Source organism: Chinchilla lanigera, unplaced genomic scaffold, assembly GCF_000276665.1.
Source record: "Chinchilla lanigera isolate Chin_1 unplaced genomic scaffold, ChiLan1.0 scaffold00013, whole genome shotgun sequence".
Classification (NCBI taxonomy): domain Eukaryota; kingdom Metazoa; phylum Chordata; class Mammalia; order Rodentia; family Chinchillidae; genus Chinchilla; species Chinchilla lanigera.
In genome coordinates, this window is record NW_004955414.1 from 28529528 (window position 1) to 28556457 (window position 26930).

The 26930-nt window shown below is 42.7% G+C and overlaps 1 long non-coding RNA gene across 2 annotated transcripts; it reads left to right on the plus strand.

The window, feature by feature from the left end:
• The first annotated feature begins 746 nt into the window (after positions 1-746).
• LOC106147988 lies at positions 747-13754 on the plus strand. 2 transcript variants are annotated; one of them, XR_001233071.1, is made up of 3 exons: positions 747-788; positions 1213-1373; positions 12209-13754. It is a non-coding gene; the product is annotated as an uncharacterized LOC106147988 (long non-coding RNA). The 2 variants fall into 2 exon arrangements; XR_001233070.1 differs by lacking the exon at positions 12209-13754 and adding an exon at positions 6765-6939.
• The last annotated feature ends 13176 nt before the right edge of the window (positions 13755-26930 follow it).

Here is a 26930-nt window from a genome sequence, read left to right on the forward strand (position 1 = left end):
TGTGGTAGAAATAAAGACAGAAATCCTGAAACTAAACGGATCAGAGCGCAAACCTTCTTCTGCAGCCCACGTGTGTGGAGACTTTCATTTTCACAGTTCCTCCTGTGGTGCCCGTGACTGCAGCATTAGTGTCCAGGGCACCTTCTGCTGAGTGCTGGCCAAGGTCACCATCACGTCCTGCACAGCCTGCCTCTGCCAGTGCCCGTAACTCGGCTTGACGTAAGGAGCACATTTACCGCTTTAGCAAGGAGAAGGAAACATAAGTTTGTGAAGTTCATGTTCAAGAACTTTTTTTTTCAGTCCAAGAAGGATAGGCAGCTTTCCTCTGCAGCTACACAGACTTTCCCAGGGGCTCTCCTGCTTCTAGCCCTGCCTTGCCTTTCTCCTCTGGTCAGAACCAATGGGCCTTCTACCAGCAAGAGCTTCCTTCTCTCAAACTCTTTCTATGCCTCATGTCCACTCCCAAATAAATGGACAAGTGGGTCTTACTGTTCTCCCTCAGAAGTCATCCCACCAGCAGCAACTCCCCAAACCCCAGTGACTAGGTCATGAAGGCCCCTAATGGGCCCTCTCTCCATCGGGGCCAACTGTCAGCTCCAGGTCATCACTGTGACTTCTGGGAAAAATATGGACTATCCTTCATGTCAACAGAACCCCCAGTGACCTGGCTAGGCCTGCCTGGACGTGCCGGAGACTGTGCTGTGGCAACAGGCTGGCCTCTCAGTCACAACCACATTCCACACTGCGCTAGGACTGGGTGGGGCAGAGGAGTGGGCTGCGATGCTGGGGTGAGTCCAATGCACAGGTCCTGGTGTCTACACAGGGGAGCTCGTGGGCATGACTTAGAGACTGGTAACATCCAGGGACAGCATTTGGTAGATCTGACACAGGGGCTGCAGGGCTGAGGGTAGAAATGGGAGGCAGGCAGAATCTAACAATGAGCCACAGGCTCCCAGGTGAATGTAGGCCCCGGGGTGCAGCAGAAGAAGACAATCAGAGGCAACATGTGAGTATGGGTAAGGCCTGTGGGGGAAGGGATTGACCCGTTCAGCCAAGACCAGCACAGGAAATGAGCAACTCCCCTGGCCCTGAGCACAGCTCCTGGGAGTCCCTAACATGCTCCCTCCATTTTCTGGAGAGCAGGCAGTTCAGTGTCTACTTAGGACCTGTGCTATCTAAATATGTTCCCTAATATGGTGCTGGGTTTCCTAGATTCACTTCTACAGGTGGGGCTTGGAGCTCATTCATTCTCTCACAAGACCCACCGAGTCCACTGCCAGGCCCCGAGGTAGAGCAGCAACAAAACACAGTCCCTGCCCTCAGAAAGCTCCAGGTGAAACCTGACTTCCTGTGGACGGCAACAACACCCTGAGGTAGGGAGAATCTTGTCTGTCCCTGTCACCCAGGGGAGAGGATTGCAAGGATTAAGGTTAGAGAAGGAGGACCAGGAAGGTTGAGGAGCGGAGGCGTCTGACCCCACTGTCAACGGCCTCCTCCCCACCCTCAGGCAGCTACTTTCCCAAGTAGGAGGCACTGGGAATTAGCAAGATGGCAACATCAGGATATCTGACATCTTTTCTTACAAAACAAACAAAGGTGTACAATACCACCTACTTCCCTAGAAACACAACAGCTTGTTGTTCAGAGAACTGCCTGCCCCAGACATCGGTGGGAAAAGACATGTAACAGCAACACTTCAGAAATAAGCAGACGCCTAGGGCCTAGGGCCTGGCCTTTTACTCTAAAGCATCTACTCCTCAGTAACCGCAGCAGAGCCGTTCTGCTCCCGGAACACAAGTCTAACCTCTCCAGCTCTGTTTCCGACAGGGAGATTTCATTTTTTAATGTGTAGAATATTCAATTTTCTGTGAATCTAAGGAGCATGAAATTAGACTAATGTGCTTTACAGATGGGGCTACCGAGGCATAGAGTGATGCATAAGTGGTTATGGGGCAAATCGGGAAAGCGGCTGTTTGGTGGCCTGGTGCCCATGCCCTCGATGACGATCCCGGGTAGGCTCATCTGCAAGTTCCCTCCTTCCTCCCATGGGTGGATGGGAGTGAGAGGTAGAGAAATGGGCAGAGTCCACATAGCTGGGACTCTACACCCAGTGTCCGGACCTGCTCTGCTCGTCCCCATCCGGCAGGACCCTGACCCTTGAGGTCACAGAGACGGGTCTCCTGGCCTGTGGTGTAGAAGGCCAGGGTTAAGTTTCTCTTAAGAAGTGTTGGGATAAAGTAGAGAGATTACTGGAGATAATTGCTTGCAGATAAGAGTCAGGAGCCCCATTCCTGGAACTTCTTGCGTGGCATGAAAGCTCCTCACACCCATGGACTTCAGGGTTGCTGCCTGTATACTGCACAGGAGACCTCCTGAGGCACTCCGCGGCTCTGATCTCCAAGGCTCTTCCTGACCGTGGTCCCTGCTCTCTTGTCTTTGCCTCAGACAATTGTGTGTCTTTCCTGCTTTGCTCTTGGCTTGCCCTTCCTGTGAGGCCGTCTTCCCAGCCTTGCCTCCTCCTGACACTGACAGGTCTAAGATGAACAAGGGGAATCTGAAATGAAGACACAGACACTGGAGCAGAGAGTTCTCCCCAGTCCAGAGTAGGCCCCGGTCCTGCCCAAGAGGCAGGAAGCCAGCAAGCCAGAGAAGCCCGCCTTTTGGCCAGCTCTGCAGATCTGCACATTGACTCACAAAGCCTATGTATCATTTTTGTCAGGAAAGTCACAGACACAATCGAAAACCCTACTTCACTAGTAATGGGATGAAGCTCTTCAAACGCCACTGGCATTGTGAAGCCAGCGCCCAGTCCTCCTAGCCCACACCCCCAAATGGAAATATTCTCTTTCCCTCCTCTGTCATTTGCTACATTTCTGCTCAAGATATATTTTAGGAACAAATGAAGCTTCTTACTGAGCCAAATACCTCCCTCAAAGGTGTTTTCTCTGCCCTTTTGAGTCAAGAAGTTGGTTCTTTCTTCAACCTCTCTTGCTCAGAAATACATGTCTGTGGGGCAGGGAGGTCAGTCATTCACTCCTGCAGACGCGAGTAAAAGTTATGTCCTCAGGGACACTTGGATTTCTTTTTCTTCCCTCCTTCCTTCCTTCCTTCCTTCTTTCCTTCCTTCCTTCCTTCCTTCCTTTGTTCCTTCCTTCCTTCTTTCCTTCCTCTCTTTCTTTCTTTCTTTCTTTTCTGTATTTTTTTTATTATTTTAAAGAGAATAGTAAAAAAAAGAACAATAGCAAAATGCCAACATCACAGACATAAACAAAACAAAGCAAGAACATTAAAAATGATACAGGGTTTTGAAACAAAATGATAGGAATTAACAGTGGTTGTTGTATTGCATGTTGTTATCTTCAAACGAAGTTACTCAGATTACCAGATGTAGGAATGGAAGCTTGTTCAAACCATTAAAGAGAATAAAAAAATTATTATTAAAAAAAATTAGAGATGATACAGAGTTTCACTAGAGAAGATGGAAGGAATTCACCACTGGTTGTTCTATTGTATATTGTTGTCTTCAAATCAGTTGCTCAAATTACCAGACATAAGCATGCAAAATTGGTCAAAATATGAAAAAATTTAAGCATTAACTGTTTTTTTCAATAGTCCACCAGACATCAGTAGCACAGTTAACCCAAGTATCCTTCTATATATATACATATATGTATATTTTTTGTTTGCCTTTCTTCTTTCTTTTTCTTCTTTTCTTCTCATTCCAGTTGTTCCTTCCTTTGAGCAATTTCTTTCCTTTTCATATTATCTATTGTATGTTTTGGGTTTTATTTACCTTTCAAATTCTTACACTAGGGAGTCAATATGATGTTTACACATGTGGGTCCAATTTATTTCACTTATGAGTATGGTCTCTAGTTACATGTATTTACCTATAAAAGCCTCAAGTCTATCTTTTTTATAGCTGAGTAGTACTCCATTGTATATGTTATGGTTTTCCAAAGAAATCTAGTCAATGAAAAGATGTCATAACTGGGCACGGTCTTACATGCCTGTAATTCTAGCTACTTGGGAGGCTGAGGCAAGAGGACTACAAATTTGAGCCTAGCCTGGGTAACTTCATGAGACCTGGCCTCAAGATTTTAAAAAATAAATAAAATAAAATAAAATATAAACAGGACTGGAAGTGTAGTTCAGTAGTAGAACATACACCCAACATGCTTGAGGCCTGGGGTTCAATCCCCAGTGCTACCAAAACAAACAAAAAACATAGGACAGGGAAAGGAAGAGAGAAGATTATCCATGTATAAAATAGATTTATTATAAGGAATTGGCTCACATTATTATGCAAGCTGACAGATCCCAAGATCTTCAGGGTAAACTGTCAAGCTGGTGACTCTGGAGAGCCAGTGGCATAGGTCTAGGCTGAAGACTGGCAGGCTTCAGGCCCAAAAAGAGCAGCTGTTTCAGTTCAATGACAGGGAAAAGCACACTGTCCCAGTTCAAAGACTATCAGGCAACTCCTTCTCTCTCTCTCTCTCTCTCTCTCTCTCTCTCTATCTATCTCTCTTTCTGGTTTTGGTCTCTTTGGGCCTTTAACTGACCAGATGAGTCCAATTCATATTAGCAAGGGCTCACTCTATAGATTTAATTGTTAATCTCATCCACAAACACCCTCACTGAAACATCCTGCATAATGTTTCACCAGATGTCTGGGCAACTTATGATCTAGCCAAGTTTGCGTATAAAATCATCCATCACACCTTCCTAAAGAAATTTGGGCATATTGTAATCCAGGGGAGTAAAATGCTGTGAGTGTGTGGGACTTTCTAGGTGCTACCAAAATCACATTACATAGAAATTAGTAAGAAAAGCTCTTATTACCCTAGTGGTTGGACAAACCCATGCCCTGAGACATTTTGCTAATTGGAGCCTAATGACATGATTATCCTCATTTTACTATGTTTGAACTTTTAAAGAATAGCCTATTGCTTTGTAGGTGAGCTATAGACACAAGTTTTATTTGATATTAATCCAAGAATGAGCCTTCCTTGAGTTTTTCAAATGGCCATTTACAATTCCTTTCATCAGGTAAACCACACCAAATGATTACTCTTTCTCTGTGATACCAAGTCACCTCCCCCAATAAAGAAAAGAAAAAAAATGATCACTTCTGAGACTACTGAACCAAGCTGTGATTATGCTAAAGAAAATTATTATCTAAGATTCTTAGGAAATAAATAAAGGACATGTGCCTTCCTTTAGCTACCTTATAAAAGAGGGGAGAAAAGTTCACAATGTAAGGCTGATGATTTTCTCATGGTTACCGCTATAGTTTGGGTCTTCAGTGGCTTCAGAGTTCTCAGGCAGTATCACACAAGCATGAGAGTGGAAGTACCTATTCCACACATAGGACTCTAGTGGCAAGGGCGTCTGGGAAGTGCAGTGTTGACTGTTCAGTCTCTGACATGTACTCAGGAGTGATCAACTTACAAACCCAAGACAGCACACAGAGTCCCATGGTGCACATCTTTCACCTTTTTGAGTGTCAACTCCTTCCTCTATCAAGATGGAGATAAGACTTATAGAACTAAATGAAACCACATACTCCAAGTTTTTATAATAACAAGTTCTACAACTCTTAGGTTCTCTTTAAAATTCAAGAAGTAGAAATCCTGGTCAAGACTAATGTGGATCAATCAAATTAATTTTTTTAGATAAGTTTGTTTAATCATCATTTTGAGGCATAAATATTCAACTCAGTCAACACTAGCTGAGTTCTGAGAATGTGCAAGCTGTTGTGTGAAGCTCCACTGGCCCACACAGGTGGGTGAATCCCATCTCAGCTCTGTCTTGCAGCTGCTCACACATTTAGGAGGAGGTTGGGGATCCAAAAAGTCTTCAAAAAATAATAGTTGAGATGAATCTTAACTGAGTAACTTTATGATTTATCACCCAAGTCAGGCCTGTCCGATACCGAAAGGGGATGCTATTAATCACTCCACTGGGGTAATAGGTGTAAGCTAGAAATGTCATGAGCAAACAAAAATACATAGTCACTCTACCCCTAAAAGTTAAAGGGTATCAAACCTGTCTTTCTGCAGTAATTCCATTCCCCTCACTTAAATCAAAATTGTTCATTTCAGGGTCATGTACTGTCTAGGTCTTAGACTAACAAGTCACAGGGAGTCACATTATATTAAATTTGGTTGGAAGTGACAGAACCATAGCTTGCACTAGCTTAGAAAACAATGTGCCAAGATTTATACATATTCCCCTAAAGCCTCGTGTGATCATAGGCAGGAACACTGGAAAGTGGTTGGATTATAGGGCATTATAGTTGGCTTACTTTGGGGCCATGGGGCCTGATCAGAAGAAGTGGATCCCTGTGGACATGACCTAACGGGTTATATCACCTTCCTACCTCCTCCCTTGACTCTCTTGATTCCTGTCCAGCACGCAGTGAGAAGTTATTGCTCTGCCATTCTCTCTGCCCTGCCGCCCTGCCGCCCTGCCTTGGAGCCAGCTGACTATGGACTGACACCTCCAAACTGTGAACTAAATAAACCTTTCCTCCTTTAAATTGTGGGTGTCAGCTATTTTGTCACAGCAATGAGGAAAGTAATTAACACACAAAATAACTTTTTTTGATTCTGCACCTAAGGGTTGACAGGGGCTCTGAAATTATAGAATAAGGAATATGAACTTCACCAATGCTGTATTACTCAAATGTTTTCTCTCTGTTTCTGGTCCCTGCTTCTTTCTACATGTGAACTTCATTCTCTCAAAATGACTTTCTTTCTGAGAATGGACCAGTGCTCCTGGAAGTTAAGACTCACCTCTTCCCTGCATGACTATCTGAGGAAATTCATCTTCTCAGCTCCGGTTCCCCAAATCCCAAGGCTCTGTTGTAATTGGCCTGGGTTGGGTCATTCAACACCCTCTCAACAAACTCCCTATGCCCAAGAGGGGTGAATGGTTCAGAACTGAAAGAAATAAAATTTTCTCTATAAACTAGCTAGTCTATTGCATTTTGTTGTGGCAACAGAAAATGGACCAAGATACCATCTCTTGAATAAAAAGTAATACCTTCCTCACTGACACTGAATGGATTAAATAAGAAACATACATAAGAGGAGTGAAAAGATGGCTTTCTCCTCCTCTGCCCCAAGCCACATGGGGAGTTTATGCAAGTAATCAAGGCAAGTTTCTGGAATATATGCATCTGTGCTTTGAGATAAGTAATGTTATATTTCCCAAGAAGTTGGCTGCAGGGGGGCAACACATGAGGATGATTTATACTTTTTCATTTATTACAAAGCCGGTTTGGCACCTCTGCCTCCTGTGTTTACACCCCTGTAGCAATTATGATTTGTGCCGCTCCCTTGGCACTGACTACAGATGGCAGTGTTCAATTAGCTATTGTTTGATGTGCAGGAATTCTGCCCTAATCAGTGACCTACAGCACCCTATTTAACCTCTCTTGAGCCTCAATCTTCATATTTGAAAAATGACGTTAATAACATTATCTTCAAGAGCTGTTATAAAGATGAAAGATAATATATGAAAAGTGCCTAGTAATGTACCTGGCACATAGTAGTTCTAATTATATTTCTTTTCCCCTGTATTCAACACCAAACAGAGCAGAGCCTATTAGAAATCTCTGCACACTGACATGAAAAGATTTAAATTTCTACTGCTAAAAGCCCAGCATGGGTATACTTCTGTGAAAAACTAGGTGCCTCTACATCCCTCAAGTCACAAGATTATCCTACTCCCTACTTCTATATCTAGCCAGCATGGAAAGGATTTTACCTGGAGTAATAGAAACCAACGAGTACCTAGGACCCCGTCTAAACTCCCTGATTCTTGGTGCTACTCTCCAATTCCCTTGGAGATAAGTGGAGGAGTTTGTTGTTTGTTTAGATCCTATAATTTGAACAACTGCTTTTTTCTTCTTGGAGGTCAGTTCCTTCGTTGCCATTTTCTTGGTCTATCTTATGTTAGCTTCTTTCCCTTGTTCACGGACCAACCCAGCTCCGAAGCTCCAGCCTGGGGGAGCTCAGCGCCTCCAGGCTGTGACAGTGAAATTTGGATTTAGAGACAGGATCGTGCATCAAATGTAGGTTTTTGAAAGGTAGTTAAAGTAAATTTTCTAAATCAGTCTATCTCCATACTATTTGATCTGAAATTACCCTCTGGCAGTACTGATTAGATCAATTCCATTGTCTACCCCGTGTCTTAGGTGGACTTTAGAAACAGAACCATAGATGAGGATTTGTATCCAAGGTTTTGTATCCTACTGGTTTCTCCTGATGTGTCCATTAGGAGAATAAGAGGAGCTGGGAAGAAAAGCCAGAGTGAGACCAGTAACAGCCTGTCTTGGTTACTTTTCTCTTGTTGCTAAGACAAAATACCAGATGCCCAGAATTAAAGAAGGAAAGGTTTATTTAACTCACAGTTTGTGGAGGTTTCAGTCCAGAGTTGGCTGGCTCCAAGGCAGAGTGGTACATGGCACAGGGCAATAGTTCATGGCAGTGGAAAACCACAAAAGCAGCAAGAAAAAAAAGGGAGGAGAGGCAGTGGGGGTGGGGAGCAAACCTCTTTCCCTCCTTTATGTTGTATGCAAGCTACTAGCCCCAGGTCAGGTATAACACTCACACCCATAATCCCAGCATTGGACTGTGGAAATAATCATAAATTCTGGAAGCCTGAAACCATGACTGCATGAGGATTTGGGGGGACATTCAGACACAAACCATAACACAGCCTCAGCCTGAAGGCACAGAACCCTCTGGAAAGACAAATTATATTTCAGATTTTATCTGAATTTAGGATAGAGGAGCCGTGTTCCCACAGAGATACCATTGGCCATTAGAAGCAAAAGAACACAGCAGCTGGGAGTGACACTTGGGAAATGGTAAAGGAGACACAGAAAAACTTGAGCAGAGCCCCAGTGGTAGCCACTACACAAAGATTCCATGCTGGAGCACCATGTATTTTCTGCTTTTACACCTTCAAGAAAGGAAGAATTGTTTTATGATTTGCCTCTTTCCAGTCTTTAACAGGGCTGACTTTGCCTTCAGCTGGAGCTAAAATATGTCTAACTTCTACTCACTGGTTCTCCTCAATTAGGAAACAATAATCCAAACACATTGGATGTTTGTTAAGCACCTTTTATATGCCAGGAAATACACTAAGTGCTAGTTTATTCTATCACACAACATGGTTTCTGTCCCTACCAGCTTTATGTCAGCTTTAAATTTGATGGGCACATCATCAACCTTTGACAAAGGCATTAATAAAATTGTTGGACAGGACAGGGAGAAAGATTATGTCACTGGATCAGCATTTTCTTGGGTGTAGTATACGTCTTAACCAGGATTTGAAGCTTCCTGCCTATCTAGATCCCTTTGTCATCATATGGCTCTAAATATTGTGAAAGTCAAGATGCTGTTTACAGGGGCTGGGGATTTAGCTCACTGGCACAGCATCTGCCTGGCAAGCGCAAGGTCATAAGTTCGATTCCTGGTACTGGAAAAACAAAACAAAACAAAACAAAAGACTCTTTACAGTGTGATTTATGAACTTTCTCTAATCTACAAGGCTGATAAACCAGCCCTCTCCACCCCTCCCACAAAGAAATTTGGTTTTTCATTAACCCATGCTGCCTCCTAGTGACCACTGTATTTTCTGGCTGCTCTAAAATGTTGAAGAATGATTGTCACTGAGAAACTTTGTTCCCACTATTATCCCAAATAAAGGAAAATTCAATAACAACTGACTTAATGGAATCTGACTCCCTACCAGAAAGTCTTTCTATCATGCTGTATGCTGAGAAGAAAGGATGTATAAATTTCCCTTGTCTGGGTGCTTTCCAAAGATCTGATGCTAGACAGGTTCATCCAATACAGTGGGAGGGTGGTCTCAAGTATCACCAATAAATATATGGCTGCAATATTTAAAATTTTCCACTTATTGAATATTTTCCGTGACCCAGGCCCTGTGCTGGGTAATTTTAACTACACTGAGGAAGCTCAGAGTCAACCCCTGGCTCTCCATAAACCGTGACCTTTCTGTATCCTTCCCTTAGTTTGTACATCTAAACTCATACAGACTTGATACAAGGAGTAAAATAAGAAGCCGGATCAGGGCCCTGTACCCTGTGTAACTTTGGTTTCTCTTGCTGTTTCTTTTACATTCTCACCTTAAATTCTTATCCTAAAGCTTATTCTGCCCAGACAAATATTCATTGTACTTTAAAAATCAGTCATCTCAGTAGGTGCCTAAACAGCTTTTACAATATCGTCTTCAATAAAATTTATATTTTGTTGTTGTGGGTTTTTGTTTCTTTGTTTGTTTGTTTGTACTGGGGATTTACCCAGGCCCTTGAGACTGAACTACATCCCTAGCCATTTTTATTTTTTATTTTGAGACAGAGTCTTGCTATGTCACTCAATTGTCCAGGTTGGACTCAAACTTGCAACCTTCCTACCTCAGCCTCCTCGGAGTGTGGGATTATACGCACGCACCACCACACCCAGCTAGGTCATGCTCTTAAGAATGGGAGAGAAGAGCCGAGTGTAATAAGTAGGTACTAGATGGAAAATGCAGTAATAGCAACAGCATGGTCTATGGGAAAGGCACTTAGCAGTTTGCCAAAGACTTTGCATTTATTATCTCACTTGATCCTCACAATAATCTTATGAGGTAGTTAAGGAAGCAGTTATTATTCTTCCCATTTTATGAATGGGAAACCAACATCACAGAACTTTTAGGAGACTTGCCCAAGATTACGATGGAACTGTGACTTCAACATGCAAGTTCAGCACTGCAACAGGCTGACGTTACATCCTCTGGGCAATTAGTATAATTGCAAGACCTCTGGGATCCCCTCCCAGAACCAATGTTTCTTAAATGTATTCTATGAGACTTCGAAAGGGCCAGAATTGTCAAAGTCTGTAAGTCTTCAAGTGAAACAGAAGTTTTAGCCTATGGGCTCTAGATTCAAGAGGTACAATCTCTAAGGTGGTTCCCTAGTACCATAGTATTGTATTAACATAACTAGTGTATGTTGAGAAAAATAATTCTCATAATACTATAATAGCATATTAAGGGTTATTAGATATACAAACACTTTGACTTGGGAGACAAAAGAGCTGGGTTAGAGTCCTGCCCCATCAATAACTATTATGTAAACTTAGGTGAGTCATTTTACCTTTCTTAGTTTTAGTTTTCTCATTCATGATTGGGGAGTGATACACAGTTTGTTGTATTTAACAAGAAACTAAACGTAAAGATTCCTGCTAGTGTCTAACATTAATATATACTCAATAATTAATTGTTTCTGCACTTCCCTGCTGCCCATTTTTCTCCATCTTTGTGATATTCAAATTCATCAGCTATAAAATCAGGATATGGCATAGATTAGAGGGTTTTTTTTAATTTTTGGTTTTGTTGTTGTTTATTTTGTTATGTTTTTGAGATAGGGTCTCGCTAGGTAGTTCAGACTGGCTGTGAACTCACTATGTAGCCCTGGCTGGCCTCAAACTCACAGCTTTCCTCCTACCTCATAGAAGCCTCTCACTTGGCTGAATCTTGGCCTCTTCATCTGTAGAAATGGAAACAAAAATACAATCAATTCTCCGGTTCCCCATCCACAGGTTCAACCAACCATGAATTTAAAATATTCAGAAAATATTGCATCGGTACTGAACAAGTACACATTTCTGCTTGCCACCCTTCCCTAAAGAGCACAGTGTAACAACTGCTTCCATAGAATTTATATTGTATTAGGACTGTATGTGATCTAGAGATGATCTGAAGTATATGAGAGGATTGTGTAGGTTATGTGCCAATACTATGCCATTTTATATATGGGGCTTCAGATTCTGTGCATTTGGGTATAGGTGTCGGGGGGCGGAGGGTGGTGGTCCTGGAACCAATCTTCCACAGACAGGAGTTAAGACTGTATTTGCTTGGTAGTAGATGAGAATTCACCTTCATCTACTTCAGGGACCTGTCACAAATACTGATTGTATTCAAGGAGCGATAACTCTCACAGAAAATGTATGCAAGAAAAGAGGGTCTTGTGTATTGCTCCGTATATGGTAGCTGCGTTTTTGTACTGTTAGAGGTACCATAAGCTGGACCCACAACCAGAGTCAATGTAGCATGAGTTGGTGAGGTGTTTTCATAATAGGTGATGAGGTAAATGACAGAGGTTTGAGTAACGCCCTATATTTTCCAGGTTGACATCACGAAGACTAAACATCCCAACCTCAAACACACTGTCCTTAGTACCCTCCCACCATCCGCCTCTACTTGGAGCAGAATTGGCAACCAAGGGACAGCGGAGTGCACAAGGGATGTTTCCACGCAGTGGAAGACAGTGACCCATCAGGCAGGTGACGAGGAAAGGGCAGGATAGAGTGTTGGCCCATCAAAAACAAAGGATGAACCAGCTGCTCTGAGCCTGTTTATGTCCAGACTATGTTCTGGGCTATGATGACTTCTCCTTCCCTCCAAAATGGGGTTGGAACTGGGGACATAATCGTCTAATAATCTACCTCCTCTTATCTGAATACAAACTCCCTCTAGGATATTACAATATACCAAAAGGAAAAAAAAAAAAAAAATCTGCCCACAGTTGCAAACAACACCCTTCCCTTCAGAAGCTATGAACGATTTAAATAAGTAATCACTCCGGAAAATAGACAATCCATCCCTCCTTCCATGCACCCCGCCGCGCAGCTGCCCCCTGACATGCCTTAGCTGTTCGCTGTCACACCGCTATTGTTCGGGGAAAATAGTCTCATCTGGTTAGCGACTGTTGAGACTTGCCTGTGAAGGGATGAGCCATTCGCCGCAGTGCCACTACCGAGGGAATTAGTCGCTATTACAATCGTGTTCCAAGCAGGGCGTTGCCAAGGTGCCGACATCTGGGGAAGCTGCCTGGAGGGCTTTGGCTGCCTAACAAAGACTCGGGGATGGCAGGATCTCCGCGGGGTTTCTCAGTCAGGGACAGACATAATCTGAAGCCAGAAGTCGCCTAGAGACCAGGCCAAACCTCTGAGTGAGCAAGTATGCTTGGGTTTTAAAAGATTTTAATTCACAAAAACCAGCTGTGGCCCGATGAGGGCAGGGAAAGTCAAGAACCTTCCAGCCACAGAGAGGAGGAAGAGACACAGGCGAGAAGGAAGGAAAGTGGAAAACAAAAAAACCTCATTGACCCATTTTTTGGTGTCTCCATTGTATGCAGTTGTTCATAAACTCAAGACACTTATCTAAATAGCAATTAATACACAAACCAGCATGCTCCTGCTTGTAAGTGAATGCTGTAAATGCTGTAAAGTCAGCCAGTGTGAATGGCGGAGTGACGTGTGGACCATCACAGCACAAGACATGCCCACGCTTTTTACTTTTTGTCAAGTCTGGATTGGCCTGACAGAGGGGACCGGAGGCAGGCACACCGCTGTCTGCCAAGGACCTGAAGTCGCTCCCTCCTCTTTCGCTTTGGGATGGCATCAGAACTGTGGTCTTTAGCAGCAGGCTGGGTGGCCTTTGTCGCCACCTAAGGTGACAGTACCTTGCCTTCTCTCAACCCATCCTGGCTCTCTCTGCTCTCCAGAAGGGGAGAAGGGCTGCGGGTCGGGGGGAGGTGGTCAGTGCACTCCCTACACTTGCACTTGACTTGTCCGGAGATGTGTGGTCTTTACATGGTTCTTTCACTGTCACACCTTCTAAAATAATGTTGAGAAAGTATGTGCCCATTTGCACATTTTTAAAGTTGGCATCTAAATATTATATGGTTAAATGGCTGCATGTTATGTAATATTTGGTACATCATTAATTTTAAAAATTTAACTGACATATAGTCATTTAAAATATATTCAGTGAGATGCAAGTATTATACTCCTTAATCCTCAGCACTGTCCACTTAAAGAAACCCACATTCCAATCTACTTTTGCTGTCCAATAATTCACACTGTTTTCCCTTTTTAAATTTGGTCTTCCATTTTATACACTGCATTTTAACTTCACATAACATTTTAGTTGATAATTTTTTTTTTACTTAATGTGCAATACATTTTCTGCAACAAAACAAAGACAATGGAAGTTTTCATTTTATTTCAGGAAAATAAGTGTTAAAATTGTTATGCAAGAATCTTTGGCAAAAGCAAACAAAATGAAATCAAAGTGAGTGTTCAGAAAAAACACTCTTAGGTGTTTTTACCAAAAAAAAAAAAAAAAAAAAAAAAAAAAGTAACATTGGATCTGTTTTGGAGATAAACATGGAAATTATCACCTCCTTTTCCTTGAAATCCAAAATATGCAAACGAGACATGGATCAAATCCAAATGAATGGGAGTTCTTGCCAAGTTCTTTCCCTTTACTGCAAATGGAGACTAGGCAGAGAGGACACCTCCCAGGGGATCGGTTATTTCCCAGCTTGTTGTATATGCATGTCGAGCATTCTAATGTCACAGGAGGGAAGAAAGGAGTGATCAGAACCTGCCCTGAGGTTATTGGACAGAGAGGAGATGAGAACATTTCTTCTCATCTGCACTCTTCTGTACTCCAGTGGGCTTTTCTGTCAAAAGTAAGGGATCCCTGGACAATATCTGGGAGATGCTTGAGAGAGGTGTTGAAATGAAAACGATCATTCTTGCCTATTGCACATCTGGATTTATAACATTCCCAGTGTGTACCAAAACATAACTTTTCTAAAGCCACACTTTTCTGTCAGTGGAAATATGTACAGGCAGGGGAAGATAGAAAACCCAATAGCAAAGCAATGGTACTTTGATTAAAGTAATTTTCATAAAGACACCTGGACACCTGCTCTCGCTCTTTCTCCCTCCTTCTGTTACTGGACCAGGCCTGAGGAGGTACTCAAAGCTGAGATAAGGAACCTAAGCCACTGTAGATAGAACAGGCTTGAAGATTTGCTGATTCCCATTGCAGAAAAATGATTTTCAGGACACATCAGTAAGAGGCCCAGGAAGGGTTTTTTACACAGAAATTTTAGTACACACTTAAAGAAATATAGCATGGGCCCTCAAGAGAAAAAGTCAGTTTGTTTCGTGGAGGAGGAACATTTATGTTTCCCTCGAGGGGTTAGGAAGCTGGGAGAAGGTGGCTCACCCCTAGAAGGGTAGTGGCCCAACTTTTTTTTTCTTTTTTTAAAATAGGCAACTTCAAGCCAGGCGTGGTGGTGCATGCCTGTAATTCCAGCACTTGGGAGACTGAGGCAGAAAGATTGTTATAAGTTTGAGACCAGCCTGGGCTAGAAAGTGAGCTCAAGGCCAGCCTGAACTGCATAGCGAGACCCTGTCTCAAAAAGACCAAAAAAAAAAAAGATAGTTTCAACCTGTTTTGTATTCTCTCAATCTGTTTCTTTAGCTTGGAATCAGGTTCTTACTCCTTAGTTTCTCAAATCAGCCAATTTATGGACCTCCAGTATGTCTGAGGAATTTTGGGTATGATGAGTCTGGACAGAAAGGAACCTAAACTTAGCCAAGGGAATGCTGATCTGGATGGCCTTGCGTGACTTTCACAGAGGCCCAGGAGTTGCAGTCCTCCTAAATGTACAATTTTTAGTTATGATTTCTTTTCTTTTTTCTGCTTGTTCATCACTTCCTCTATCGTACTCCATTTTTCCCTCTGAGACTTTGACCTCTTAATTTTAAGGTGATACAGTAGGTCTGATGGTCTGTCTTCTCGTAACCGCTTGAGACTGAGGATGGGCAATGATCTTGCCTAGCGAGGGATCAAAGTCTCACCCTGACTGGTCTAAAGGAGACAGAAGAAGATGGGTTCTGTTGTGTGAGGAACAGCCGTCTTTTGATAGTCTGAAAAAGAGGACAAAGACATTAGCAAGTAAGCTTCATTTTGTTAAACAAGCCAGGGCCAGAAATTAACTGTAGAATATTGATGAACAGTATCTTTAAAAGAAAAAAAAAGTAGGCATCAATATTATTTGACGTGTCTTTTATTTTTAATATTAATTTGTATTTATTTTGAGGCACTTATCTAAATGTAACAGATAGAGTTTGAGCATATAGGCTCTTCCCTGTTTTGTTAATAAAAAGTCTCTTGCTTTTCTTATTTTAATAATGGCAAAGAAATAGATTTATTACTTAATATACTAGCTAAAGATATCTATGTTTTTGCAACCATTGGGCCATTAATTTTATTTTTTTATTGGGCTCTATTTTGTATATGTGAAGACCTTTGTAGTGATTGGATCCAGATAGCTTTAGATAATATAAACATTTAAAGTCTGAACTTGGTAATAGAAAGTTAGCTTATACCACAGACATAACAAAACTTAGTAGCTGGAATTTTTATGCCATTTTTATTTAGTACACACACCTATGTAAGAAGTTAAATCTTTGTCTGGAATTACTTGAAAGTACACTAAAATAACATAATGGATATATACTAAGAGAGGCTGAAGGACACATTTTTGGAGTAGCTAATGGGTTGGGAATCAAAACAGGTGCAGCTGGAGATGGCCAGCAGAGGCTGGAGCTGGTGCAGTATTTGGAGTTCTTCTTCATATCTATTCTACCCTTTAATTTAACCTCTCTCTCTCTCTCTCTCTCTCTCTCTCTCTTTCTCTCTCTCTCTGTTTTTCTTATACCAGTGGTGTCATCTGTCAGGATGAGTCATGGTTTCTGCTTGAACATATGGCCTCCCTTGGAAGCAGGGGGACATTTTCCCCTTCAGTGATCCTTCTTTTAGCACAGTGTCAGATCCAACAACCTCTCTGCTCGGGCGGTTGAGTGACTCACTGTTATTGTAGGACCCCTTTATAGGAGTCCCACAATGTCTTGGATCTTGGCTGACCTTGAAAGGCAAAGGTCAAAGTATGAGCTGTCCTCTTAGCTCAGTTACCATTTTTAGCATTGGTCACTAGGTCTCAGTTGAAGGCCCACAATGTTGGTTGCACCAGTTTTGAGAACAGCAGGTTATAATCTTAACTATTATAATTTTTCAAATATTGGATACTTTGGAAAGTATGACTGGAGAACAGCTACCTCTTTCATTAACCATGATCATCATGAGTATTAGGAGTCAGTGTTATATTCTATTTGTACTACAGGTGATGGCTTATGATCTTAACATACTGTTTAAATTGTCCTTTTGTAGCACATTATCAGATAACAGTTATAAAATTTTATAAGGAAAATTTAAAATCAAGAGCAAACAACATTTTAGAATGAAAATTATGACATCATTAAACTAGAAGCATTAAGGATTTTTAAAGTCTAAAAATATATTTAAATTCTCATTTTAGTTTAAAATAACTTAATAGATTCCTTTTATTCAGTTATAAAAAGTATGTGACATAAAGAAATTCTCATCTGAATTTGCTACTGTTTAAAAATAAAGTGGTTAAGTAGAATGTATTTATTCACAAATGTACTTTATAAATAACTAATGCCCAATCTTTAATCTTTAGAGCAACATTTCCAGGATTCTATATTGTTTAGGTATATCTAACTACCATGCCATAATTATATAGCAATCATATACCTTAACATAAGCCTAAAAAAGTACATCATCAAAATCAACTTTACCTGGAAGTCATTGGCATTAAGATTTATTTTAAGTTTCACATCCTAGAAAGCCTGAACATTTAGGAAACACTAATGAGATTAGCAATAATTAGCATCGCAGCTATATAAGTCTTTATATATATTTACTTAGTTTTCACTCTTAAGGTAGATTTAGATTATATTAACAGGTTTACATGGTATAATTTGCTGACAAGATTTAAAGGACATCTTTAGAACACTTATAAGTTTAAGAAATATACTTATTACCCAATATATAAGTGTATCTCACTTATAGAATGACAAAATGCTTTTTTAATCAAAGTCAATAGATGTAGATCAAGTTGTAAATGACAGAACTAAATTTAAAGATAAAACAAAAATTTTGATGAACTTATATGCTAAAGGTTTAGGTGAGATGTACATCGTATAAGAGAGCACTTTCTATGTAGTAAACTAACTTTAAGCCTTAGACTCATAGCATGTTTTCAGATGTATATACATCTTTAGTCCCAGCTGTATAGTGTGCATTATAAAGTAAGATAATTCTTAATTTAACTAATTATAAACTGATTATTGAAAACATTTCACAATGAGTCAACATTTAAATAACCTTTAATTCTTAAAACTCAGTTTAGGTAAGCAAAAGCCTGACAATGGTAAACAAAAGTAATTATTTCTTTTTCTTGAGACAGGGGCTGGTCTTGAATTTACAATGTAGCCCAGGCCAGCCTTGAACTTACAGTGATTCTCCTGCCTCAGCCTCCCAAGTACTGGGATTATAGGCATGTACCACCACGCCCAGCCACAAAAGTAATTATCTTAATAAAATATAAAACTTTTGTTTTTTATCTAGTTTTTGTAAATTTAACCAAGAGCATTTAGTATATTAAAGGCTTTTTGAATCTTCCATCTTAAATTGGCCCCAAGTTCATAAAATGTAACCTGAAGGTGATATACTGATACACTGAGTCACCCATGATAATTTAAAATGTACTACATGTCTTTACAATTTCCCTTGTATATTTTTGAAAAGAGGTACAGAAAGAAAGAAAAGGAAAAGATGGGATCCTATTTAGGTCCCTAGATGGGGTTAAATGAGCCACCTGTCTCATGCCTGGTCATACTACATGTGGCACACACCCCTTGCAGTCAAGCCACAACCCACCTCACCTTTTGTCATGACTGGTCTATAGTCCCTGACAGCCACATAGAAATCTTTCCTGAATCAGGCAACGTTTGTCCGTCCCACTGTATCAACAGGAAAGAACACCAGGAAAAGGAAGTCATGTACAACAATGAGGTTTTACTAAAAAATTTACCCCCCAAATCTTCTTACTTAGGGACCTGAGACATGCAAGTAATTCATAGACGGTTCAAAGAGTCTGGAGATGTCCCTATGGATCACATGCCATTATAGATACAGAGATAAACTTGCGGCCAAAATTATAAAAATAGCGGAAACAAGGTAGAGGGAAGAAGCAAGCTAGCATTAGAGAAGCAATCCTAGGAGTCTTGAGGAAAAATATACCTACGGGCAGGGCAGGGTTGGACAGGTGTCCCTAAGATTGAGGGAGGTCACGTAGACAGCTGAGAAGGGCTGAAACAGAGCCCTTCCCATGGGCCTGTGGACCTCTCCTATCAGCAGAAAAATATAGAGGTCACCTCTCTCCATGCACTGGGACACCCTAGGAATCATCCCACAGCCAGAAGAAAACTCTGAGTTCCCCAGTTCCCATTGACCCACCTCTACCTTCCAGTCCCCTCCCTGCCTCTCTCTAATTACTAATCTCAGAAAAAGTTAAAGGATTTGAGTTTCTGACAGATGAAAGAAAGCCTTAGAGTTGGAGAGAAGGAATAAGAAGAGGATTGGGGCTTTTTAGGGGAAAGAGGAGAAAAATTGCAGAAGGTAGGAAGGAAGGAAGGAAGGAAGGAAGAGAAAGAAAGGAAGAAAGACCACTGTTCTGAGTTTAAGTCCATAGATGTTATCATGTTCTGAATAAAGTGTCAGTTATCACCTCAATGATCACTGAAATCTGTACAGCTTAGGAAATGTTCCAAGACACCCCAAAAAGGGGAGTCATAGTATCAGGCAGACTGAGCTCATGCCCTTTGGTTGAGAGAGAGAGAGAGAGAGAGAGAGAGAGAGAGAGAGAGAGCAAGCTCAAAAGAGCAGTTTATCTCTTCTTACCCAGGGTGTTTAGGATGCAGATGTGGTGTGTGCGATGTAAGGAGATTGCTTCCTTGGATGTTACCCCACAGGCCTGTCCTCTCCATGGTATCTCAGAACCAGGTTTTCCTGCTGTTCATAAGAGAAAGCTTGCTCAAGACCCTAGATGGGTCCGGCCTTGTGTCTCCATGGCAAGCAAATTTTAGGTCCCTGTGACCAGGAATAGGATGGTTTGACCTGAGGGAGCTCTTGATGAGGCCACTGTATCATCCTAGAGTAACTCTCAATGCCCCTTCCCATTCTGGTTAGAGGGAGCCAGTGCCTCTTGTCTTTGGTGCTGTCTTGGTTACTTTTCTCTCGTTGCTGGGACAAAATACCTGACACCCAAAGTTAAGGAAGGAAAGGTTTAATTTGCTTACAGTTTGTGGAGGTTTCAGTCCATACTTGGCAGATTACAAGGCAGAGTGGCACATGGCAGACGGCTACAGCTCATGGCGGCAGAACACAGCAAAAACAACAAGCACAAAAGCCAGGAAATAGCTGCAAGCAGCCTCTTGCTCTTCCTTACATATGCAAACTATCCACCCCAGGGCTCTCACACCCATAATCAATCAAACTCTAAAAGCCTGCCCCATGACCACATGAGGCTTTGGGGGGACACCCAGACACAAACCATAACAGGTGCTTTTCTATATAAGTGCTTATTTTTGTAGAGAATTGGGAGCCTCTAACTGTTGAAAAGGAAAAATCATAAGGCAGCAGAAGTTTGTAGACTGGGAGAGAGGAAAAGGACGGAAAAAAAATAGAAGATAAACTATGCTCTCAGGGATAAGGAGTTGTGGGAAATGGGGAAGAAAACATGACAACCTTTGGCTGGACTTACTGAAGTTGTAGTCTCTAACAAATTTTACCTCCTGCTGCCGGTTCACCAAGAGAAGAGGTCACCATACTGGATCTGAGGAGGTTCCTGAAGCTGAGGTAAGGAGCCTAACCTATGTTAACATACAATGGGTTTGCAGGTTGCTGACTCCCATCACAGAAAAAGAACTTTTCAGACACATATTAATTAGTGAAATGCTTGGGAAGGGCAGAAATTTTAGTACACATTCAAAAAAATAGAGTGTAGCCCTTTAAGAGAGAGGGGCACATTATTTCCTAGAATGGGAACCATTTATGCTTCTCTGGAGCAGGCAGAAATCCTGGAAAAAGTGGCCCACCCTAGAAGGGTAATAGTCCATATTACAGGTACGAGCTCAGTTTTTAAACATTTTTGGATTCCCTCAGCCTGTTCCTTTTTCTTAGGACCAGGCTCCTGCCCTTTAGTTCCTGATGTAAACTTGTTTATGGCCTTTACCATTCCTGAGGAATTGGGGGTGACCGGACTGGAAGGAAAGCCCTCTCCCCTTAGCCACAAGCATGCTGATCTGGACCGCCTTAGGTGATTTCAGTGCTTCTTAAAGCACAATTTTTAGTTCTGATTTCCTTGCCTGCTTTCTGCCAATCCTTCACTTCCTCTATCCCACTTCACACCCACCTTTCAAATCTGTTCCTGCCCCTTCTGCTCGTGGCTAAAAGGTGCCAGTTCAGACCTTCACCTGTTCTGGCTGCACACCTGTCCCCCGGCCCTCACTGGCCTCCCTGCTGCCAAGTCTCTGACCTCCACATTTCTGCCAAATGATAAAGACACAAATCAATTCAATTATTCCAGGACTTTCCGTGTCCTTGAGCAGGGTTTTTCAGCCCTGGTTGCACATTGCAGCCACCTGGGCTGCTTTCAGGGGCCCAAGATTAATTGGTCCCAGACCAGTGAAATCCGCATCTCTGAGTATGGCTCAGAGATCAATATTTTTAAAACTCCACGGCCAGAGCTCAGTCAAGGTTGGGAACAGCCGTCGAATGCAGGTCTTTCTCAGTCTGTTGCTCCCCACGCCTAAACTCACAGCCCATGGCTTCCAAAGCTGCCAGCCTCAGCCTCTGCCTCTCCCAGCCGGCCTGCCCGTCACTCACTGAGCAGCTAAGGTGCTGCTGCACGGCGCTCTCTACTAATCTTCACCACACAACCATGACCCGCACGGCTCGTTGGTCCAATTTTATAGGTGAGGAATTTTCACCTGATCCTCAAGGGGATTAAGTGAATTAGCTGAAGCCACAGGGCTGCCAGGTTCCATTTGTGCCCACTCCCGCCTGGTTCTGGGGTTGGCACACAGGATTCGATGAGGCTTTTATAATTAATTCAGCACGATGTATCGGATACTTTTCTTTTTAACAAGACAAAAGGAGAACATACCTGCATATCGGTCCATTAGAATTCACCCACAGAGAGAGAGAGGCAGAGACAGACAGACAGACAGACAGACACACACACACACACACACACACTCTCAATTTGATTCACTTTCAGCCCTTCATGTGAGCATACTATATACAGTGTGTGTACCTACATCCAACCTCCAGAAAAGAAAGGCCAAATTTGTTGCTTTCTTTTGTTTCTTATTTTTCTTTTTTTTTCCTTTTCTCCTTTTTTGCATTCATAGTTCTTCAAATGTTTATGCCTGAAAAGAGGGAATTCCAGGGAAGTGTCCCCTCCACAAGCCAGCTGCTTCCCAGCTACACACAGCTGGGATTCTGTCCTCTCTCTCCTCTCTGCCCGGCCCTCTCTCCTGCAGTTTTGGTGCCGAGAGGGTCATTTTGCTCCCCCTCCAAGTGGAGCCCCAGTAAGGTCCTCTCCTGTTGGGCTCGATCCCACTTGGAATGCGACTGCCCAAGGGCGGGGAAAGTGCCTTTCACCAGAAAAGTCCTAGCAGGGCGTCTCTATGGCCCTGACTGACAAGAGTGTCAGCTTGCAGGGCCAGCAGCGGCTGCAAAGACCCTGAGCCTCAAAGATCCCTCGGTGTCACCCTGCTGTCTGCCCGCCAGCGCTGACCACAGAAAGAGCAGCCTTGCGTTCTGTCCAGCAGCCACTGTGGCTCTGCGGGCTGCAGGCTGGGGCCTGACTGCAGCCAGGAAACACGGAGGGTGTGGAGCTCGCCACAGCCTGAGCCCTCAGCCTGCCTGGCCGCTGGCGGGCCGCAAAGATAAACAGCGCACCCTTTCCCAGAAGGGTGCTGTGACTTGTCACCTTCCTGTTTCCCCCTGCCAGAGCAGGATGCCGACTTTTAAGAATGCGGAGGTGGGGGGTGTATGACTGATACCAAACTTCACACACCTGAACTGGGCTCTCTTTTTAGTGACTTTTCCTGATGTTTTCTTTTTGAGGAAGCTGACTTGCATCTGTGATAAGAAGGATCTGATTGAAAGGGAAGTGTTTCAGTGCTTGAAAAAATCAAAGCAAGACCCAGGCATGGTGATACATGTCTGTAATCCCAGCACTCTGGGAGGCTGAGGCAAGAAGATCACAAGCTTGAAACTAAATAAGTAAATAAAATAAAAAAAATTCTGGGAATGTAGCTCAGTGTGAATCCTCAGTACCACTCCCCCATAAAAAGAAAAAAGAAGGAAGGAAGGGAGGAAAGGAGGGAAGGAAGGAAGGAGAAACAGGACAGAGAACATGCACATAGATGCAGAGATGCCAGGGCTCTGGACGTCAGTGCAAAGGAATCACATCAGGTCTTGGGACCAGCCATGGCTCACCATACCCCTTGCCTGGCTAAACTCCAGCCACAGGTGTCTAAGGGTCCCAGAGAGAGAGACAGAGAGAGGGATAAAGGAGGTCAGTGACTGTCCTGGGCTTGACTCCTAAGAAGCTTCTGAGGAGATGCTGGTCAGGATTCGCTGTTTCAGGGAAGCCAGAAGAATCAATCCTAGAGATTTCTTACACGCACAGCGAGCAACATTGTGTCATTTGCTTGAAACTTGCTAGAGGAGTAGATTCTAAACGTTCTAACCACGCACAGAGGTGAGTATGTGAGGGAATGGCTGTACTCCTCAGCTTGAGTAACTCTTTCATGTTATATCCTACGTCAAAACATTAAATTGTACACCATAAACATATGCCTTTTTTGTCAGTTCTGCTTTATAAAGCTAGGGAAGAAATAAATGAATCTGGGAGGAGAAGGAGGAAGAAGGAGAAAAGCTGGAGGAAGAGAGGAGGACGGGGAGGAAGAGGAGGAGGGGGAGGGGAGGGAAAGAAGCAGGGAGGGGGAGGGGAAGTGTGGGAGGAGAAGGAGGCTTCTGGGAGGAATGAATGGGTAATCGGAGAGTCCTCTCCGTCATTTTCAAGTAGGGATGCATCCTGCCTTCCAGTTCTGGCCATGAACAAGAGGAACCTGAATTCCATCAGGGTCATCCAGAGGCTATCTCTAACCACACTCTAACTTAAACTATAAAAAGAATCAGTTAACAATGAAAAACCCACTTAATTAAGACAGTACATAGGGATTGCTATTTATATGTCCACATTAAGGTTCAGTTTTTGGGAGAAAACCAAATCTAGGAGGGAAGCCTTGCACACACCCAAGGTCACTACGCTGGAGGCGCACTGCAGCAGGCACTGTCCCTCCTCACAGAACACAGCCTGGCTGGTGGTCCATGGCCCCGCAGGTGGGAGAAGTATTCTCGGCTTGCGGAAGTAGAAGTCAAGGCTCGGAGCAGGGTTAGAGTGAGGACCATGGGTTAGGAAGGCCCGGAACTGTCCTCAGTCTGATCCCTTGCCCACTATACTTTCTACTGCCCTCGTGGTCCCCGGAGGCCTGATGTAAAGCCATGTAGGCAGGAAGCACTCCATAGATATTATTGTGGACGGGAGGGGGCGGGCTCCAGGAGGGCGCCCGGGCTTCTGTATGCTTTGTGGATATACAGGGGCTTCTGGAGGGAGGGACGGAGCCATTGAGCCAGAGAAAATACAGGAGGATTTCTAGAAGACTCTAACTTTGAGGGGAGGGCCTCACCAGCACGGAGCAGCTCCAGGCTGCCTCTTTGAGCTGAGGAGGCTCCCAGGTATCTGGCGAGAGAGCACTGGGAAGAAGGATCTCAACTATGTAGACCAGCATTTTGTTCAGAACATCCTCCAGGCAGATGCCCCTAAAACAAATGCCCCTAAAAGAGTCTTGACAATTTTACAATGATAATAACATCAACAACCACCAATCCCTTCATGTTTGCATATCACTTTTTAGCTTTTGATGTTCTCTTACTCACTCTATTCCACTTTATCCTCACATCTCTGTTTTGTTTTTTTGTTGTGTTTTTTTCAGTACTGGGGATCGAACTCAGGACCTTGCACTTGCCAGGCAGGCACTTGTGCCACTGAGCTAAATCCCCAGCCCCCACATCTCTGTTTTATAGGTGGGGAAATAAATATCCTCAAAAGTATAAAGTGGCCCCACTCAGTGTCACATAACTGATGACTATGTTTTCATTGTAAGACTCTTATAGTGTGTTCATACAAAAGGGAGGAAAACAAACAAACAAAAACAAGACAGGATTGTTTGCATCTGCAGGTCAACTCCCATGCCATGCAGCAGGGATAGCAAGAGTCATGAAAGATAGTCCTGCTCTCAAGATGCATATAGCACTGATTTCATCCATGTAAAATAAACAGTGACTAAAAAGTCTCACATTGTGTGTGTGGATGCAAGCTTATCAGCTATGATGGTAAAGTGTGCACAAGAATATAGAAAAGTAAATACTAGGGTGACATGAACTGTGGGAACGTGTAGTTTTAGGGCCATATGGGTGGAAAGAGAAAAACAAAAAGGAAAAGAAAACACCACACCGAAGAGTCTCCTTTGACAGACAGCACACTGTACCATTATTTATTGTCTCTTTCTCTGGCTTCTCTTCAATCACACACAAACTCTTCCTTTTTCTGTCATCTTGGCAAAGAAGGAGGAATTTTGACTCTCTTTGGTTAGCTCTCAAAAGCCAGGACCTCCCAGACATCTGTCTCTTCTCCCAGTCTGTATGCAAGATTTGTGACTAGAATGTCTACGGTTGCTTGTAAAAAAAAAAAAAAAAAACAACAAAAAAAAACCTTTCTCATTTTTTTACGTTACAAAATTTTGTTCTGTGCTCCCTCTGGCTAGTTCTGAGCAGCTCATGCCTAAAATACAAATGGCTCTTGTTGGATCAGCCTGTGTGAGATTGCTGGGGACAGGGAAGGGAAGGAAGCTCTTAGTATTTAAGAAAACCAAGCAGAGGCTATTGTGGCTTCAGAGAAATGGGAGGGGCACCCCACAAGTTTGATGAGGCAGGCAGAAGCTTCCGCATAGAGGGCCTTATAGGCAAAAATAAGGAGCTGTACTAACATTGTTCAGAAACCCTTAGACTTTGGCCTAACCTGCAATTTAGAATTTGAGGCAGCCAGTCGGGTTGGGAAGAAGGGAGGAAGTCTGATTATGGAGACCATGCAGTTCTACGGGAAAGATTTTGCATTAAATGAATGGTCATAGGTAGAGACTGACACAGAAGTTGCATAAAAGAAAGTTGGTCCGTGCAATCCTTTACCTGTATGGTCCCTATTGACCTGTTACAACAAGCAGCTGCAGCAGCTTGTAGATATTGTATAACTCAAATTAACATTAAGGCTTTTGTGATGGAAAAAGGAAGACTGATTGAGATGACTGAAAATGGGTGGTGGCGAGTAGGGAGCTTTGTCCTGGCGAGTGTTGGGCTCCTAAGAAGCCTCCAGTCATCGCAGAGAGGCTGGGAAAATACTTTATCCGGAGGTGGAAGGGAGGGTGACTTACGGTTATTACCCATCTGTAAAATAGTAGAGACCAAATCCAGGCTGATAGGCAAGAAGCTAGTAACATTCTATTATGTAAAAGGCAAAGCAAGTTTTTTATTTATGTCTTTTCAGAAACAACTGAAAATAAAATTTCAATTTCTTTAAAAATGCCTTTTTTATTTTAAACTATATTTGCCTTTACGTTCAATTATAAGTCAGTTTTTGAAAAAGACTGATCTCTGATTTCAAATAGAAACAAAAAAGTAGTTATGGTGATGATGACAATGACATCATCATTGATACCATGATGATGGTAATGATGGTGATGACAACTTGGGTGAACAGCAAACATGAAAAAGCAAGCTCTCTGAAATGGCACTGCTATCACCCCCTGCATAGGAACTAAATTTAAGTGAGTTACCATCCATCACATTGGTTAGTTAAGTGGTGATGGAAGCAAGACTCTAATTTTGATTTATCTCACTCCAGAGCCCAAATTCTTAGTTCACTTGCAATAAACTGCACATTGCAGTGTTACATAAAGATACAAAAAGCAGGTCACAAAATTACA